A 19,541-nucleotide genomic window follows, 5' to 3' on the forward strand; every position below is an offset into this window, starting at 1 on the left:
ATGTGTGTGTGGTGTGTGTGAGAGAGAGGTCTTGTGTACGGGTGTGATGCTGTGTGTTAGGGTGTATGTGTGTGTGTGTGTGTGTGTGTGTGTAGGAGGGAAGCAGAAGGCCAGGCTCTGAAAGGCTCTGAAGTCTATGGTCAGATATTTGAATAATATGCTTTAGGCAACAGGGAAACTTTTATGTTTTTTGATCTGGGGAATAACATGATCAAAGCTATGTTTTAGAAAGATCAAGTCACAGCTCTGGGGAGGGCCTGTACTGGAGGCCAGAAGAGGAGACGGAGGCACTGAGGATGGTCCGGAACGAGGACAAGGAGGCTGGAGAAGAGAAAATTAATTGGAATTACTTTCCCATCACTCTTAGTTTTAGATGGCAGGTAAAAGTGTTTACTATCATTATTCCTTTTTCCTCCAAATTTAAATAAATGAAAAATACACTTTTAAAAATTTGGCCATTCTATGAACGATGCACCTAAAGACAAAGGGATACCTTCCCCTCCAAAGTCATTTGGACACTCAGCTTGTCCAAAGGGAGTACTCCAATCTGACCCCAACGAGAGTGCTTTTGGGGCTATGCAAAGCACATCTACTAACAAACAAATCCTTGCCAGCTCTAACCCCACACCAGCAACTGCATCCCCCAGTCAAGGAAGAGACAAGAACCAGAGTTGATGGGTTTTCTGCGGTGCAATGTTTATGTCACAAGTAATTATCTGATTATGTCAAAGCTCAGTTCCTAGCAAGTCTATCTGGAATGAGTCTTTTGCAGTTCAGGGTTTTCCTCTACATTTTTGCAAGCCAGGTAATAAACAAGACTTTGGTTCACATGGGCCTTTCTCTCCCCTTCTGCGAGCTAGAATTCCTCCTCCCTGTATGTCCTCCCGTGCCTACATTTCTTCCTTCCCTTCTCCCTTCATTCTCTACCTCTCCTGCTTCTTTCCCACTGCCTGCCTGTTTTCGCAGCCTGAAGCTCTCTCTATCTGTCTCTCTTTTCCCACTCTCCCCACCTCATGCTCTTTCACTCTGTCCTCTCTCCCTTCCTTCCCACTATATAAAAAAGCTACAATTTTAGAAGAGGAGGAAGGCCTTTGCTAGCACAAGAGACGAGTAACAAACAGGATCGCAGTGAGGTGAACGGCTGAGTCCAGCTTCAAGAAAAATAAATAAATAAGTCTCGGAAAAGAGAGAGAGGGCTGAACAGTGGCCCTTCATTTTGAGGAAAGCGGGTGGAGCCTATGGCTCCCAGTCGTCCCTGAACACCAGTATCACTAGGCAGTCTTCCAGCTGGGCAATTCCTATTTGCTCCTAAGCCCCAGCCAGCTTTCTCCACTGGGAGTGAGGTGGCACGGCTGCTGTCACATCGCACTGCTCAGCTACTCCTCTTGATCAGCTCAGAAAGGAAGAAAAGCCATAAAATTCAGAACCAGCTCATGTCAGCACTGCAGGGGATGTCAGGGACCACCTGGTCCAATGTGGTCAGGTCCCCGGTGGAAAGGCGAGGACCCTGGTTCACTAAATGCCAGGGGGACTCATTATTAGAAAACCCAGACCTAGGACCTGTTGCAAAAAAATCCCTCTGCCCTGGGAACAGCTCTAGGTGTCTGCCTTCTGAAAATAAATCTACGATATAGGGTCCCGATGCATAAACAGATAGGATGAGCTTAAAATAGAGACAGAAAGGGATTCAAATGCACAGGGTACACATTAGAAATCCCCTGTATGCTGCTGGCAAAAAGGATTTGAGAAAGGAAGTCTGTTGAAGACGGGGCTGCAGTGGTAGAGGGCTCTAAGCTCTGAAGACCTTTTTAATATGGCTGTATTGTAATACTGCAGTGCCAAACCCCGCCAGTCACTCCAAAAAAGAAAAAGGAAGCCCCGCTTAGCAGAAGAACTTCCCAGCCCTGGAGACAGATTGTCTCCCATTTGCACCCATTTAATAACCGCTTTATTTAACAAGAGTGGGGGAAATGTGCATCCTCGGAAGCCACAGCACAAGAACCTCCTTCTGCAACGACGCGATTCCTTGGATATGAAACTAAAATGCATTCCTCGGAACTCACCCTCCCAAAACAGCAGCAAAGCCACTGTGAGGCGATTTCCCCGGGAGAGTCCCCACCAGAGACGAGGGGGATGGGGCTGGCAAGCAGGGGACACACCTTTTCTGAGCTGTTGGAAACATGCTGCCTGCAAAGTCCACCCAGACTGTGCTGTCAAGGGTTAATTTCCTGGGGTTGGGGGGGGGCGCGGAAAAAAGGAACAGATGCACACACGCATACCCCTACTGAATCCCCACAACCTCTGCCGCCACCATACATTCGGATTTTTTTTTTTTTTTAATCTTAAATTCCCAGAAATTCCCCCATCAGCCATATCTTTTCGGAACAGCCCCTCCACCTGGGCTGGATTCCCTTCTCATCACCAGTGAAAGCCCAGAGAGCCGGGCATAATTATTTTGCTACAAGGTTATGCCTAATTGGCCACTAACCTAATTGATTAATCATCTCATTTTTCAAGGCAGCCTCAAAGAGCCAAACTGGGGGTGGGGTGGGGAAGAGAAAACGTGTCCAGGTGGCGCGAGGGGTAAAACTACAGACTGGGGGAAAGACCCGCAGCCACCTTGCCTTGTTTCTGGACACAGGAGTGGACAGAAAATCACAGAAAACCCAGAATGAGTAGGGAAGTGCGCAAGACCACAAAAGGACAGAGCCGGGAACCTCGACGCTGCCCAGCCAGCCTGTGTCCAACCGCCTCGGAGAGGATTAAGTTGTTTCCCTTGGGCTGGGAAGGGTTAAGTAGCTGCGCGTCAACCCAGCCTCAGCTACCGCGGGGGGAGCAAAAACCACTTGTCCCAGTGTCGGCGAGTCCCCGTGGGTGCCCCCGGGGGCCGCCCTCGGGTTCCGGCCACAACTTGCTCGGTTCTGCGCGGCGGCCCTGGTCTGCGTCTTTGCGCGCCACCCAAAACTTTGCGCACACTGCAGCCGCCGCCCGCCCGCTTTTCGCAGCAAGTCGCACGCCTCCAAGTGCCGCGGCAGCCCCTCCGCAGCCGCCGCTGCCTGGCTTCGGGCTCCAGACTTTTCCCTCGCCGTCTCCAGTTCCCACCCAGGGGGCTCCCTCGCGGCTGCGGGAGCGCGGCACCCTCCCCGCGTTGGGCAGGCGGTGCGGGCGCAACGAGCCAGATGACCACCTCGCGGGATCCGGGCAGCACCCGCGGGACAGATTGGTCCGCGCGGCCATCCCCACCCACCCCGGCGCGCCTACCCCGAGCCTACCACGCCGAGGCAAGCGAGCGCAACACCTTCTCCTACCTTCCCGCGGCTGAGAACCACACTCTCCGCTCAGCCCTCTCGACTCATCCTCCGGCTGCAGGAGAGGGCAATGGGGCTCCGCTTTTGTTCCCTGGGGTTGGCAGGTCTGTGTAGGGCCAGGGCGCGGGAGCTGCCGCGGAGCTGGGTATCCCGGACGGGGGATGCTCAGCTCACTCCCAGCAGCTCTGCCGGCAGCAGTAGTGGTGGCGGCAGCAGCGGCAGCAGCAGCAGTAGCAGCAGCGGTAGAGATAGTGCCGGCTCTCTGCAGGCCACATCTTTCATACCTTATACATCACTACCGCATTCCCCCGAATAGGGGAGCCCCACAGCATTTCGCCACCTAGCGCAGAATGCAGGAGCCCGCAGCAGTGGCAAAGCCTACCCGGCCAGGATGTGAGCACTGTGAGGAGAGGACCTCAGTACACGCTGGCAGACTCTCTCGCCTCTCTGATCTCAGTGGGGCCTACATCGTGCAGCCATTCTGTGGTGCTCACCTTGTGGGACTGGCTGTTTCCCGGAGAGGTCTGGACTTGAGGCTATGTAGGGACAATTTATTAGGGGGAGCCGTCTTTGCTGCTGTTGTAGTCTTGGCCAGCACGTGCCTTTACACAGCCTCTTCCCCGCTTTCGTTTTCACACACACGAGGCTTTGCAGCAGCAGACACACGTTCTCTGTGTCTTAGATACACAGTTCTGCTCTTCCCAAGATCCAGTATGTAGGCTGAGGAGCAGGCAGACAAGGGTTCCAGTTTCAGCGCTGTGTCCATAAGCAAACTAGTGAATGATGATGGAGCCTCCATTTCTTCATCTGCAAAATGGGAATCAGATTATCTGTCTCATAGGATTGTTGTGAGACCCAAATGAGAGAAGCACAGAACTTGACACATGTTGAGCGAGAACTTTCTTCCTTCATCCCCTACAGGTCCTTCTTTCTTGGGATAATAACACATCAGTAACAGCTCACTTATTCAAAAGTATTTACTGTGTGCTTACTTATGTGACAGTCTCTATTTTATGGAGTGGGGTAGGACTTCCCAGAAAGATAGGCAAGTGATCCTTACTCTCTTGAAACTTTCTCACTAGTACAAGGACACAGAAAAAAACCCAGCAAATTAGCAGGACACTGACAGATACTACTAATTATGGCAATGCAAATGACAACCACTTGATGTCAGGTGGTAGCTAATGTGATAGGAAATGACCAGGGTAGGACATCTGGCTGCTGGTTGGTAAAGGACTGTCGACAAGATGGTAAGGAGCCAGGCATAAAAGATCTGAAGGGGAAACACTAAAGACAGAAGAGCAAGTGCAAAGGCCCTGAGGCAGGAGTGAGTTGAACGCATTTGAAGAGCAGAAGGAAACTGACTGTGGCTGGAAGACAGCAAGAGTGGTCATTAGTGGTATGAGATAAGATGGAGAAGTCAGAGAGAGGTTGGTCTTACAGGAGGAAGTCAGGTAATTCGACTCAGAAGTTTGGAGTTCAGGGGGATGTGATTGTTCTGGGATTGGAGATAGTAGTATTGCATTTGTAAATGCTCACCTAGGTTGTTATCTGTTATGCAGAGAATAGACTGGAAGGGACATGGGTGGAAGCAGGGGGAGTAATCAGAGGCTCCTACAGTGGTGCATAAAAGTCCCCTTCCATTTCCTGGCTGGCACAACCATAGTGACCTCTCCTCCTCCACTAGGTTAGCTGAGGGGAGGGCCACTTGGCCGGTACCTTGGAAGCTTGAAGGTGAATTTCTTTCCTCACCTGGAAAATGTAAATAATAATATATATTCTTATTAAATTATTGTATTAAGTAAGGGGACCAAGGACTAAAGTGATAAATAAGTGTTTAATTTTCACTGTATTTATCACTTCTAGAACCTCCAAAGTGCTCCTCCGGGGGTCTCTAGAGTGCTCCTACAATACCTCTGTTCCATCTGGGGGAAGGGAGGGTCTGCCATCTCTGTGCTGGAACTGTCCTGCCCAGGGCCTGGCAGAGGTAAACTGTTGGGTCTAGAAAGAGTTCCTCTTGACACATACCAAAAGGCTTGTATTGGTAATCCCACCTTCTGTACCCATCCTCTGTCATCTTTCCAAGCAGGAAACCAATTTTCATTTTGTTTAGGTTGTGTTGATGTTCTTTTCCTGCCTGACACCATCATCTAGTTTAAAGCAAGCAGGACATCATATGAAGCGCTGGAAGTATAAACTAGAAGGAGGGGGAAGGGCTGGGTGGGGTAGGATGGCCTATAGAGCTGGAGATGGCAGGAAAGGAAACAGTCCTTTCTCTCTTAGCAACAGGAGGAAAGGTTCTCAGCTGAGACACATGAAAATCTCTTGTATCTATGCAGTGTAATAGATTCCAGAGGCCTTCAGAATCCTTTTCCCAGGAATGTTTGGGTATCCCCCCGCTTTGACAGATGAAGGAGCTGAACCCCAGTTCGTGATATAACAGAGCCGGCACTTGGACCCAGGTGCTCTTGTCTTTCTCCCGTTTTGTGCCTGAATGCTTCAAGTGACCCCAACCTAACAAAGTTGTCTAACTTCTAGCATTCTCAGGCACTTATCCAACTAGTTCCCAAAGATGGTCAATTCATTCCCTTGCACACAGCTCAGTGTCTTATACTCCTCCCCATCTTTCTCCATGCCAGTTTTCTTTGGATACTAGGACACTGAAGTCCAAACAAGGATCTAAAATGTCAAGTGGCACTAGGAACTGAATTGCTTGGTCACTTTTATATGTTGGAGATCAAGGAAAGACTAGATGATAATGGAGAGTCTTTGATATGCTGCATGGCTCTCAAAGAGAAGGTGAGACCTGGCTTTGAGTCCCTGCTCTGTCATTTACAGTGTGTTCTTGAGCAAGTTCTGAGTGCTGCCTAAGTTTTAATTACCTCATCTATCAAGTAGGGTCAGTATCTGCCCCCCAGGAATTGTGAATACAAAAAGGGACTGCTATCAGAACATACTCAAAATACAGAATGCATCTTAAATAATTATATCCTTCTCTACTCCTCTTCTTCCATCCCACTACCATTATTGTGCTGGTTGACAAAGGACTCTCCAGAGGAAAAAACAAAGCCCTGATTTGTGGCATTTGCCAATTCCCTTGGTGTAAATATTCTCACCATATCGGATTTTGAGTTATCAACATGATGTCAGTGGATGTGGAGTTGGGAGGAGGGGGTGCCCTCCAGGTCTTGTGAGCCTGGACTAGCTGAATTCAGGACACCACTGCCCATCGCTCACAGAAATCAACCCTGAACAGGTGAGCAACATTTTAGAGCTCACAAACCCTTTGTTTCGTATCATCTCCTAAGATACTCACAAGAATCCCTGGAGGAAAACATCATCCCTATAGATCTGGCAGACAGAAATATTGAGACTGGGAGGGATGGAGTGATTTGCCCAAAGTCAGACAACTAGTAAGTAAAAGAACCAGGACATAGGCCTGCGCCTTCTGGCTTCAAATCCAGCGACCCTTCCTCGTCTGTGCCACTCATTTCCTGTGAGATCACTGCCTGTCTTTCTTTTCAGGTGCCAAGATCCCAGGGCCCAAGCCTCTGTTTTTCAATCTGACAGGCAAGAATAGTAATCCCCACCCTGCCTTTTTCACAGATGCCCTGGGAATCAAATGAGATAATCCAGATGAAAGTGTTTTTCAAAGCACAATGCTCCCTACAAAGATAAAAGGATGAATATTACAGTCAGTAGCTGGAGGGAAAATATGGGAGCAACAAATCCCAGGCCCTGTGGGGACTTACATACCACAGGGGAGGCAGTACCACCCTGAGCACATTCACTTCAGTTCTATGCTCAAAGGAAAATGTGCGACAAGATGTACATTCAATCCCCCTTTTAAATGTTTATCGGTACAGAGACAGTTGGAATTGTTCTCCAGAATCCTTGTGGCTTATCCTTCTTGCTCTCTGCAGAAATATGCTTATTCCCTCCTCCAGCACTGCCCCCCACCCCACTCACCTCTGTCTAAGAGGTCAGGATCAACAGCTAAAAGCAAAGGGAATATATTGGCTGGTGTCACTTAGCAGTCCTGGGGAGTCCAACTTGGAGTCTTCATTGAGTGCAATGCTACCCTTGTGTCTGTGATCTACCTCCATCTCTCTCTCCCTCTCCTCCTCTCTCTTCTTCACTTTCCTCTGTAGCTTGTCCTCCCTGCATTCCCCCCCTCTGCAGAAAGCTTCTTTCCAAGGGGAGGGTGGCGGGCAGGGACATGGCTACTGGGAGCTCTCGTTTTATATCATCTCAACAAAGAGATATTCTTGGGGTGCCTGGGTGGCTCAGTTGGCTGGGCAACTGTCTTTAGCTGAGGTGATGATCCTGGAGTTCCAGAATTGAGTCCTGCATCAGGCTCCCTGCTCAGTGGGGATTCTGCTTCTCCCTCTGACCTCTCCCCTCTCATGATCTCTTTCTCTCTCATTCTCTCTCTCAAATAAATAAGATCTTTTAAAAAAGAGAAAGAAAGAAAGAAAGTCTACTTTCCAGTTTCAAGCATATAAGTCCTACCAAAAATAATTTTTTTTCTTCCTGTCCTGGATTGGATCACATGCCTAACCTCTACTCTGGCCAAGGATAAATGTGTACTATGACTGGCCAAGCCTGACGCAGACCCATTCCTGTGGCCAAACATCAATGGAGCAGGGGAGAGATGGTTCCCCTACAGCAGGGAGATCCCATTACCAAGTCAACAGTACTGGACACAACATTAACAGCCATCTACTATGGTGGCAGAGCCACATTCAGACAACAGCCTTCCCTAATTTCAAAGCCTTTGCCTGTTCTATCATCCTGCACTGATTCCAAGCATGGAGCACAATAGGATTAGAAACTAGGATGGCAACCAAATTGCTTCTGGAATGATAGAATATCAGCTTTATAAGTCACTGCCATGTCTGACTTTTCTTCAGTACCTAGCACATCTTGGGCACTTGACTAATGTTTATAGAATGAATGACAACAGCAGTTGATTGATAGGAAATGGTAGGGTTCGGAGTCCCTACCAGGAATCAATAGTAAAGAAGGGTGAGACTGATGACTGATGGGGCCACAGGTGGATGTGGATGGTGGCTGTATTTAGTATTTATTTGCTGACCCTGCTCTGTAACCAAGGCTCGGCATGGCAGGATCATCACTTCTTGTAATCTGGTAGTGTTGCTGCTTAATACCAAGTGTCATTCCTTAGAATACTGTGTGTCCAGCTCAGGCAGAGGACAGTGTGCAATTCCTATTGGCCTAGTGGCATTGAGCCACCACTAGTAGGCTGCCATTCTCAACCTAATGCAGGCAGTCTGCCTTGGGCCATCCACACTTTCTCACACTTGTCTTCTTCATGACCAAGGCAAGCACGGTGGGTGAATACTGCAGGGGACAAAGGGCTGGAGGGAGGGGGAAGGAGGAGATTGCCAAACTGGGAGACAGAAGACAAGACTGGTTCTAGTTCGCTTTTGGCTGGTAACTTGCTCAGTGACCTGGACAATGGTATTTGGGCCTCCGTTTTGTACTCAACTCATGTTCATTACTCCACCTTGATGTAATTCACAAAATAAGCCTGTGAGGTAGGTACTGCTCCATCCATTTTACATATAGAGAAACTGAGACCCCAGGAGATGAAAGCGAAGTATCTGAGCTCTCCTATTGGGAGGTAACATGGCTAGGAGTCAATTCTGGGACTTCTTGCCCCAGTGACTGTACCCCACCCATTGCATCATGGCTGCTTCTCCGGGGCCTTTGGCCACAGAGCTGAGCTACAGGGTCTGTGAAAAGAGGGTGTCCCTTCCAGCCTGCCCCTTCCTTGAAGAGAGAGAGGACTGAGAGCCCAGTGCTGCCTGTTGGAGAAGGTGTATGTTTCTCCCCTTGTAGTGGAGGTTTAAGAGAATACCCTCACCATCACTGGCATTGTTGCCAAAGAATCTACAGATTCATGGTTGCCAAGGTGATTTGAGGGACTGCAAGGAGGATGGACTTGGCAGGAAAGGCTCCCTGGTAGCTCCGTAGCGTTCTGAAGATGGCGTGGGCCTGGCCTGGCAACTTTGAGCCTCTGAGTGCAGTCCATGTGCTGAATGTCCACTCTCCAAGGGCCGGCAGGCAGACAGCACAGCACCCTTACAGGCTATCAGCAGACATCAGAAAAGAGGGAGGAAAATGGGGAGGAGAAACGTGAGAGCTTTAGGCACTTAAATATGTGTTGAATCGTGGAGACTTATTCAGATATGTGATCAGATGGTAATCAAAGGGACCCACTACAATGCTATGATTTATGACACACCTACTGTGTGCATGAGGTCATTGACCCCTCCCTCTTGTCTCCACAGCACATTATTTTAGCATCGTTATTTATATCATCTGTTTGCCTGGCTGTTGTCTCCCACTAGCCTGCAAGCTCCTCGAGGCTATGGGCTCTGTGCTGTTCCTCTGTGCATCCCCAGAGTCTAGCAGACAGGCTGGCACTAATATGGGCCTGGGAAACATTTGATGAATGAATAAACGTGCTGTGTAAGTACACAAACAAGAACTCATCCAGGCTTTCTGACTCTGAGTCCACAAATGAATCTCCCCCACCCTTTTGATCTCCTACAAAAATTATTGCCTGGCAATTAATTTGACACTCCTATGCTGACTTGCACCATCTCTGGAGTTGTTGTATTATGCCATAATTTGAAATTTTTATTGTTATTAAACATTTCTCATGAGGATTTATGTCTTGTTTTCTTAACTAGGCTGTAAGCTCATTCATTCATGCAATAAGCATTCACTGAATTACGCACCGGGCATTGTTACATAGGCTATCCACTTTAAGCCTCCCTCCTTCTCCACGAAAATATTCATTCAGACCCTACTGTGTGTGTCACAGACACCGTGCTCAGTGTCGGGTATCACTGGTCCTAACAGAACTCAATCTCAAATGCCTTTAAGGGCTACGTTATTGGCACAACAGGTGAAGTAGTTGACTGCTAAGAGGGAGTGAGTGTTTGGACAGGTGTCTGCATATGGCCACGCAAAGGTGCCCAGATGACAGGGTAGGATGGGCTGAAATCCAGTCTGCTCTGTACTCACCAAACCGTGTACTGGGGCAGAGGGTGAGGTCTAGCTGCAGCTAGAAACCACCTTTCCTTCACTGGAAGTCACTTCCACTTGCCAAGCCTGCCCTTGAGGCTACAATTGGCCAACGGGGCTTTCTCCCCCACAAATCTGCACAAGGGCACTGCATATCTAAGGGACAGCCTATTATCCGTGGTATGTGTTGGCATTAAAATTAAATTAAATAGGTGGCTACCCAAATGAAACTCTTCTGTAAAGCATATTCCACTTGGAGCAACCCTAGATTCTAATTGATTCTTTAAACAATGCTACAAAATAGACATTAGCTGCTTAATCTCAAAGTTGGGATAGCTAGAGCCTCAAAGAGTCCAAGTGACATCTGTGAGGTGACAGCCAAGAATGTAAGGCGCAAAGGTGAAGTAGGAGTTGCGAGAGCCTCAGCTGGAACCCACCTTCCGTCAAGTTAACAGGTCCCGGGTCCCTCCCGCTTGAGCGGGGAGCTCTGCCAGGCCTCCAAGAATCCGTGCCGGACTTCGCTGGGGCCAGGGAAGATGTGCTGATTCGGACGTTAAGTGTGCGGCGTCGTCACAGGGAGGCCTCACACCAGCACCCCGCCCCCACGCACACAGGCACGCAAGGATAATGCAGGGATCCCCAGGACAGGCACGTGTAGGCACTCCTGTCGGGACACCGCGACTGTGGGTCTCTTCACACACCAGGAGGAGTCGGAGAGCCCCGCAAAGGAGCAGCTGTGTCTGTCAGCCTCACAGGCAGTGACGAGTCGCTGCAGACAACAGACATGCCGGGGGCACCAAGGACCCATTCTGTTTACTTTGCCTCCCTACTGCTCAGTTGTTCAGTCCAATCTGTTTCAGGAGTTCAGTCACGGAAGAGAGTGAAAAAGAAAATCCTTTAAACCAACTGGCCAAGATATTTCGCAGGTCTAGTTGGGGGCTTTTTGGAAAAAATGAACGGAATATGGTTTCCAAGGCCACCAGCTAAATAAGGGCTCTACTTTCAGTTCCGCCTTTAAATCACTGTGTGGCTGTGGGCCAGGCGCTTGCCCTGTTCAGGCTCAGGTTCTTCTTTATGAACATGGGGCATTGGACTAGGTGGAGTCCGGGGTTCCTGGCAGTTCTGTGGTCTAGGGTTTAATGATTCTTGGCACAAATGAACACGGGGAGAACACCAGGTATTAAAGGGAGACCGGCCACCTATGAGTTCATAGGTGTTGGGGGACCCATGGAAAGGATTATGCCTTTGGGGATCTGACACTCTAGCTAGAAAAGTTATCAGTGTCCTGTGTTAACTAGTTAAAGATTTTGAAATAAAAATATTCTGGGTTCAATTTCTGGATTTGCCCCAAATACTCAATAATTACTGAATGAACAAGCTCACTGTGTGTCCTTGCGCAAATTGCTTAACTTCTCTGAGCGGTGGTTTCCTCTGTTGTTAAAATGGGACAATAATAATGTTGGTCTAATAGGATTGTAAAATTAAATGAGATGATTTAACTAGCCCATAGTGGACATTCAAAAGTAATAGTTTTCTTCTTTTCTCTTTCCTTGAAGAGGGGCAACATAAAATTACAAAAAGCTTAAACAAGCTGGAACAGAGATAAAGGATGCAGAGATGGAGCAGCGTGTATGCAGACATCTGCATGGGATTTGGTGCATTGGGAAAGAGGGCAGGCTTTCACGGAAGCTTCTTATGGAAGAGGCTTGCAAATAGCTAACCCCAAAACTGGGCAGTCATGGTCCCCAGTCCAAGGCATAGCTGAACTGTCTTACCCGGGCTGCCTGGCCAGGGAAGACCTGAGGAATGGGTAAGCAGAGGGAAACCACTGCTCTCTGAAGACAAACCCTTTCCTAAGAGAGAAAAGGAAGAAGGATCCGAACTGACCATGCCTAGTTATTATTACTAAATTCATATTCAGAAAAATTACTTTAATTCTTCTAGAGAAGGGTAAATAAAGGCCAGGAGCATGCAAAGAGAAAATAAAATCTTCTTCTTACAAAACAGGAGTAAGGAAAAGATGCTTCTCTGACTCTAACAACAACCTTTAGTCAAGCTTACAAACCCAGTTTGAGGAGAATTTGAATTCCCCAGATATCGCCCAGATAGAATTTACCAAAACTGTCTCTGGACTCATCACTTCCCCAAAATATTGATTTTGAGTTCACTATGAAGCATTCAAGTAATGATATCTAAGTGGCAACTGGGTCCACATGCCTGTGACACCACATTTAGGTCTGGGCGTAAGATGCCATCGTGGGAGTCATCCATCTATAGAGGTAATTAAACATATGGAGGTGATCAGACTTCTCAGAAAGTGGGTCCAGTAAGAACAGAAAAAGATAGAAAAAGAGGAAGAGCCTGTAGACGGCACTGAGGAGTGACCAGAGAGGTAGGAAGAAGCCCTGAGAAGGATTAGCTTTGTAGCCAAAGCAAAGGGAGGTTTAAGGATGAGGGAGTGGTCCTGAGTGCCACATGTTAATGAGGGATCAAGCTCAAAATAAGGATTGACAAAAGGCCATTGGATTTCAAGTGTGTAGGCCAATGAAGAGTCGTTTCAGAGGGGGTGATAAGAGTAGAAGCCAGAATACAGGAGACGACTGGGAGGTGAGCTATACTTGCAGACAAATTTCAAAGAGTGTAGTGGGGAGGAAGGGTGGAGAAGTAGGGCAGTGGTTGGATGTACCGGTTAAGTTCAGGAAGAACATTTTTCTTGCCTTTAAAATATAAAGCTACTTAGCCATGGTGAGGGGAAGAAGCCAGTGGAAAAGGGAAAGATGAACGTGTAGAGAGAGGTAATGCTGGGGAAAGTGAGGTCTGTGAAGAGTCACAAAGATGAACTCCACAGTACATGTGAAGAATCAGAGGGGGGCACCTGGGTGGCTCAGTTGGTTAAGTGTCTGACTCTTGATCTCTGCTCAGGTCTTGATCTCAGGGTTGTGAGTTCAAGCCCTGCATTGGCTCCATTCATGGAGCCTATTAATAAAAATAAATAAATAAAAATTTAAATATTAAAAAAAAAAGAATTTGGGAACATGGCTTTGGAATCAGGTAGATGAGATTCAAATCAACTTCCTAGTGGTCTGAATCCCAACAAGTTATTTAGCATTCCACCTCCTCCCGCAAACTCAATTTCCTCTGCCAGCTGGGCATAATAAATAATATCTTCCTAAAGCAGTCATTAGGGCTGTGAACAAATATTTAATTCTCTCTTTCCGGGCATGTTAAGATCATACTTTCTCATCCCAATTAAGCTCAGGCAAGGCCTTCTGACTCATTTTGTTCAACAAGATATGGACAGAAGTGATGGGCAGTCCTTCCAGGTAGGAGCTTTGAGAGTCAGTGTGGGCTTCACTATGGTCTTTTTTCCCCTCTGCTGTAACAGCCTCAATGCTTACACTGGCTGCCCTATCACTCTGAGTCTCAGGGTCCAAATAAATAAAACATTGTGTACGGTTACCAGCCAACCTGTGATGGACATGTAGCATGAATAAGAAATAAATTTTTGTCGTTTTGAGCCACCTCAATTTTAGATAAGCTTGTTACTGAAGCATCATCTGCCCTATCCTTACTGGTAAACTTCTTGTAAAATTACTGTGAGAGTTACATGAGAAAATACGTAATAGAGCCTAAAGAACAAGATAATATGGAAAACAAATCACTTCGTAAATGATTCGTTGCACCTGTTGGGAGCTATACACAATGATCTCCACTGACAAGCATTTGAAGTTGTTTATCGGATGCAGAAGTATTTTAGTTGTAATTGAAGAGAGCTAACATTTATTGAACAATTACCACAAGCGAAAAAGTCCTTGTGCTGGTTTGCTTCTTTTCTCTGTTACTTATTTTCTCTCTCCCATGATTATTTCTGGTGATTATTTTCAACCAACTGGATCTTGCACACCTGGACTCTTGTGCAAGAGCAGATCCTAGAAATCACCCAACACAATCTCTACTCAATGTCAGAGCTCCCTTTATAATTTCCCTGACACATGGTCATCCAAATTTTGCTATACCACTCTCAGTGACAGTTTTCTTATTACCTTTTATAGCAGCTGCTGGACCTTGAGTTCTAACATGTCAGGGACCACATTTGCCTTGTTCATCCTGGAATTGCCCATGGCCAACTCAGTACCTAGAAACAATGGAAAGTCCATAAATATGTATTAAGGGAATAAATGACCACATGCACAAACTTTTTGATAACAAATTTTTAGCTTCCTCATCTGTAAGATAGTGATGATAATACTAATCTCAGAAGACTTTAACAAGTTAACATGTGCATGTGAATGCACCCGGTACACTGGAGAAGCTCTATTTGTGTTAATTCCCATCCCTGATTTCACTTCTCCTTCTTAAACAGAGTGAAAAAAATAAGCTAATGCTGCAAAACAAACTGAGCCATTCACTGGTCTTCCGACTAATTCCCCGTAGCCAAACTTATGAGTAATTCCTGGAAAAAAAGGCATGACATGTGTGGCAAGCACTGAAAATTATGGAGTCACAGATTTCAGGAGGCAGTATTGGTTCAGTCGTGAGGAATTCAGGCTCTTGAGTCTGACAGATCTGGATGCAAATCCACTCCTTGTGGACTGTCTGACCATACAAGTTCCTCATATTTACCAGCAGCCATCAACATTCTTATCTTTACATGGAGCTATCTCACAGGGTTGTTGCAAGTTTTCATGAAAATTGATGTTAAATACTTAGCACTGGGCCTGGAACATAGAAAATCTATTTAATGTAAGATATCAGTGTCACTAGATTAGAGCATTAAGACAATGTAGAACCCTTCTAGTTTAATCCTGAATCAGCTCACAAGTGCTAGGAAATTAGATCCTGTCAGCGATGTGTTGACTTTCACCAACTCACTTCCATAAGTCAATATAATCTGTCACCCAGTCTATCCTGATGTATTAGGGTAACATTAGCTGCTATAACAGAGAAGTCTAAAGTGTATATGGCTCACATACAATGGAAATTTATTTCTTATTCAAGTTCCTAATTGGTGAGTGGCTTTCAAGTGGTGAGGTAGGGATATAGGTTACCTCTGTCTTTGACACTTGGTTTCCAAGGACACCAATCTTGTTTTTTCTTGTAAACAAGAAAAAGAGAATGAAGAAAAAGAGAATGAAGAAACCGTATTTGCTTATTATCTTGATGTGGAAGTAAAAAAATTTTTCTCACATTCCATTGGTGAAAATGAATCATATGGCACCTCCTAAATATAGGGGAGCTGGCAAATATAATTGCTACCTGGCTTGAAAACTATTTCCCAGTTTATACTCTATTCTATGTCTATGAAAGGGTGATCATGCATTTTGATGGCCATCTACCCATATCCTTCACAACTGATAGACCTACTGTCATCTATATTTTGTTTGCTGTGATTTGCACAGTCCTGGAAGAAAGATTTTAATTTAAACATGGGCAGCCCTAAAGTATTATATACCATGTGGCATAACTCATAAAAATTTCAAATAAATTTTATGACGGTGGCAAAAGTAGAATATATAATGTGTCAGGAACACAGAGGAGACAGTGATAGAGGGAAAGAGAGAAAATTAGAATTGGTAGAGTTAGGAGAACACACTTTATCCATACAATACAGCATATAAGGTTTCCATGAACCCTGTATGGAAAACATATCCCCCATCCAATAAGCAATGAAACAGGCTCAGGGAGGGGGCATGGCTTGCCCAAGTTCATGTAATATAAAACTTCAGGGCTCAAACTCAAACCTACAATGGTCTAGCTACAAAGCCAATGTTGTCTCTCTCTCCATATGTGAATGTAAGAGAAGCCTCTTAGTTTAAATAGTTCAGTCCCCCCCCAACCCGGCCTGCTCTCTCCTGCAATTACTCAAACTTTCACCAATTCTTTTTCCTCCAGGGAGAGTAACTTTGCAAGTGCTTTTAATTCCCACTTCTATTGGCAATGTGTTATATATCTTACCCATAGGTAAAATGACAACCACAATCTACCCTTACTCTAATTTTATTGACTCCTCTAATCAAAACCATTTTTCCATGTTGCACAAAGGGATATTAAAAATTAAAAATTCTCTTTACAGTGGAATCTATGAATATTCCCTTGAAATATTCCCACTTGAAATGGCCTAATATCTGCCTCCTCTCTCAGCCAAATCTCAACCACATTTTGTCAGCAAAGTCCCCACCATTTTGAATAGGGGAAAAAAAGAGCAATAGGCTCAGAATTACTGGAATCAGAGTGTGGAATTCTACACTGGGAATTTGGCTTTACCTCTTTAATCCAGCTTAAGATCCTGCTTTGAGAGATAATAACAATAAAAAAATTAGCTTCATTTGCTATAGATGATTTATTCATAAATGATTCATATTTGTCTAATAACTTGTACCCACCCCTCTCATCCAGGAGGCACCCATCAGCTACAAAGAGCCAACTACTGAATTTGACTCTGACAGATGCTTATATTTGATCACTCCAATTTGTGGAATTTCTCTGTCTCTACACACACACACACACACACACACACACACCAGAGAATCTGGTACAATTCATGGGGAGCATTAATTAGTACATATCAAATGTGAGCTTGACAGGGCTATGATTTAAATACAAAGATGCCTGAAGAATTATGATTCAATATTTGAGCTCTAAGCTTGTCTGATGCTATTCTATCCACCTGAACAAATTTGGCCTGGTATCCTCCCTTCTCTGCAGCTGGTGGGTCTGAAGGGGCCTATTCTTTGGGGGGGAAGGGTGGGGAAGATTTCCACACATTGCTCAGCAAGGTGAAAGACAACTGGGACTAAGGGGTAGGCTCCTCCACCCCTCCCAATGCTGTCAGGAAGTGTGGTTCCAGGAGCAGAAGAGAAACACCCAATCAGCTGGTGTCCCATGGAAACTCCCATCCGGAATCTGACTTCCTCATTGTGGAACATCCAGTACGTACGTGTTGACTCTCCTCAGCATCATTCATTTTCTTCATCAGAGAGATGAAAATTCCTACACCTCATGAATGTGTTATGTATTTGTAAGAGTTTAAACATTTAGGAGATCACTTATGCCAGGCCCCGATCTAGCATTTGCATGCAAATTCTCACCCATTCCTCCAAAGAACTCCATGAATTCATGGATGAAAGAGGAAACTGAAAAGCAGAGAATTAATGGATTTTCCCTAGGGTACCAAACTAGCAAACGATGAAGTAAGGATTCAAGCAGTAGTGCATGCTCTTACTTTATCCCATCTTCTCTCCTGGCTTGAAATGGAAGCTGTTCAGTTTAAATCAAGGTAAGTAAAAAAGGGAATTTATTGTTTCTCTCAACTGAGTATCTGGCATTTGGTCTGGCTGGATAAAGATGCTCAAAAAATGTCATCAGAGTTCTTTCTTTCTCTGCTTTTCTTATACTCCTGGCACATTGATCACATTCTTCCTACTTCCATGGGGTCAGCAAAAACAGCAACAAATGTCTCTAGCTTACATCATCTTTATCCTTCATGATATTAAAGAAAAGAGCACCTTCCTCAAAATAGCCTTTGCAAAAGTCCTGAAGAGTCTTAACTTGGCCTGCCTTGTCCCTACCTTGTCCCTTACTGTGGTCAGGGGAGGAATATTATGACCAGGAGGGGAAAGCATGAAGTCACCCTTTCAGGAATCTCCTGGAATAAGAAGGAGTAGTTTCCCCAAAGAAAGGGATGCTGAGCAGACTTTGGTATATATCCTTCTCATAAGGATTAGAAAAGCATAAGGCACAATCCTAATGCACAATTCTTCTTATTTCTTAACCCAAAGATGAGATAATTCCTAAAACCATTTTTAAAAAAGTTTTTGCTTCATGCATTAGGATGTGATATATTCAGAACATTCAGTTTGGAATCCCTTCTATTCCAAGAAACCTCAATATTCTTGGATTTCTATCTCCTAAACCTCCCTTTTGTAGTCCTTATCCATCCTGGCTGATATGAGGGTTATTTATGGCCATATTTGTCCATCTAGTTCTTCACCTCCACCTAAAATCTGAATTGGGTAGGTACCTGATCTTACTGACATATAGCAGAGATGAAAGCTTGGGCTTTGCAATCAGAGAGATGTAGAGTTGAATCCTAGCTCTGCCATTGTGACCTGTATGATCACTTGAAGTTACCTATCTATTCTTAACTTCATTTTCCTCATCTACAAATATGGTGATAATAATACATATCTTTCATTTTAAAAATTATTCTTTTATAGCCACACTTCAATTTATAATGAATTTAAGGCATCCTATAAAAATGCTTACAATATAGCACAAAAACAAATATTAGGGCAGGAGAAATTATAAGTTACAGTACACATTTAAGACCTGAGGAAGAGATATAAATGTATAGATCTTCACAATTATTAAATTATAACAGATAGTACATAATTATTAAAACTGAGCTACATATTTCCTAAGAACAAAGAGTAAAGGGAAACTTTAGTACTTAAGTGATCTCTTCTCTATATGTAAAAGAAATATGAGGAAGAAACATTCCAGGTCCTTATGAAAGCAAATTCCTTCCTGGCACTTACTTCTGAATAAACACTCAGAAGGGTATTTGGGGTATAAATGAGATCTTGAATAATATTTGTCAAGCCCTTGATTGACAGTTCAAAACAAATGATACCCAAAGACAAGTAAATGGAAAGACATTCCATGTTCATAGATTGGAAGACTTAATACTGTTAAGACAGCAACATGACCCAAGGTAATCTATAGACTTAATGTGGTACCTGTCAAAATCATAATGGCATTTTCTTTAGAAATAGAAAAATTCATCCCAAAATTCAAATGGAATCTGAGAAGACCTCAAATAACCAAAATAATCTACAAAAGAAAGAACAAAGGTAGAGGTGTCATACTTTCTGATTTCAAAATTTATTACAAAGTTACAGTAATCAAAACAGTATCATACTGGCAGAAAGATATATAGATCAATGAAATAGAGTAGAGAGTCTAGAAATAAACCTCTACATGTATGGTCAAATGATTTTTGACAAGGGTACTGAGACCATTCAATGTGGAAAGGATGGTCTTTTCAACAAATGATGCTGGAAAAAAAATGGATATCCACAAAAGAAAGAAGTTAGAATCTTACCTGCACCATATACGAAAAGGAACTCAAAATGGATCAAAGACATAAACATAAGACTGAAAACTAAAACACTG

The sequence above is a fragment of the Neovison vison genome, chromosome 2, assembly GCF_020171115.1.
Source record: "Neovison vison isolate M4711 chromosome 2, ASM_NN_V1, whole genome shotgun sequence".
NCBI lineage: Eukaryota > Metazoa > Chordata > Mammalia > Carnivora > Mustelidae > Neogale > Neogale vison.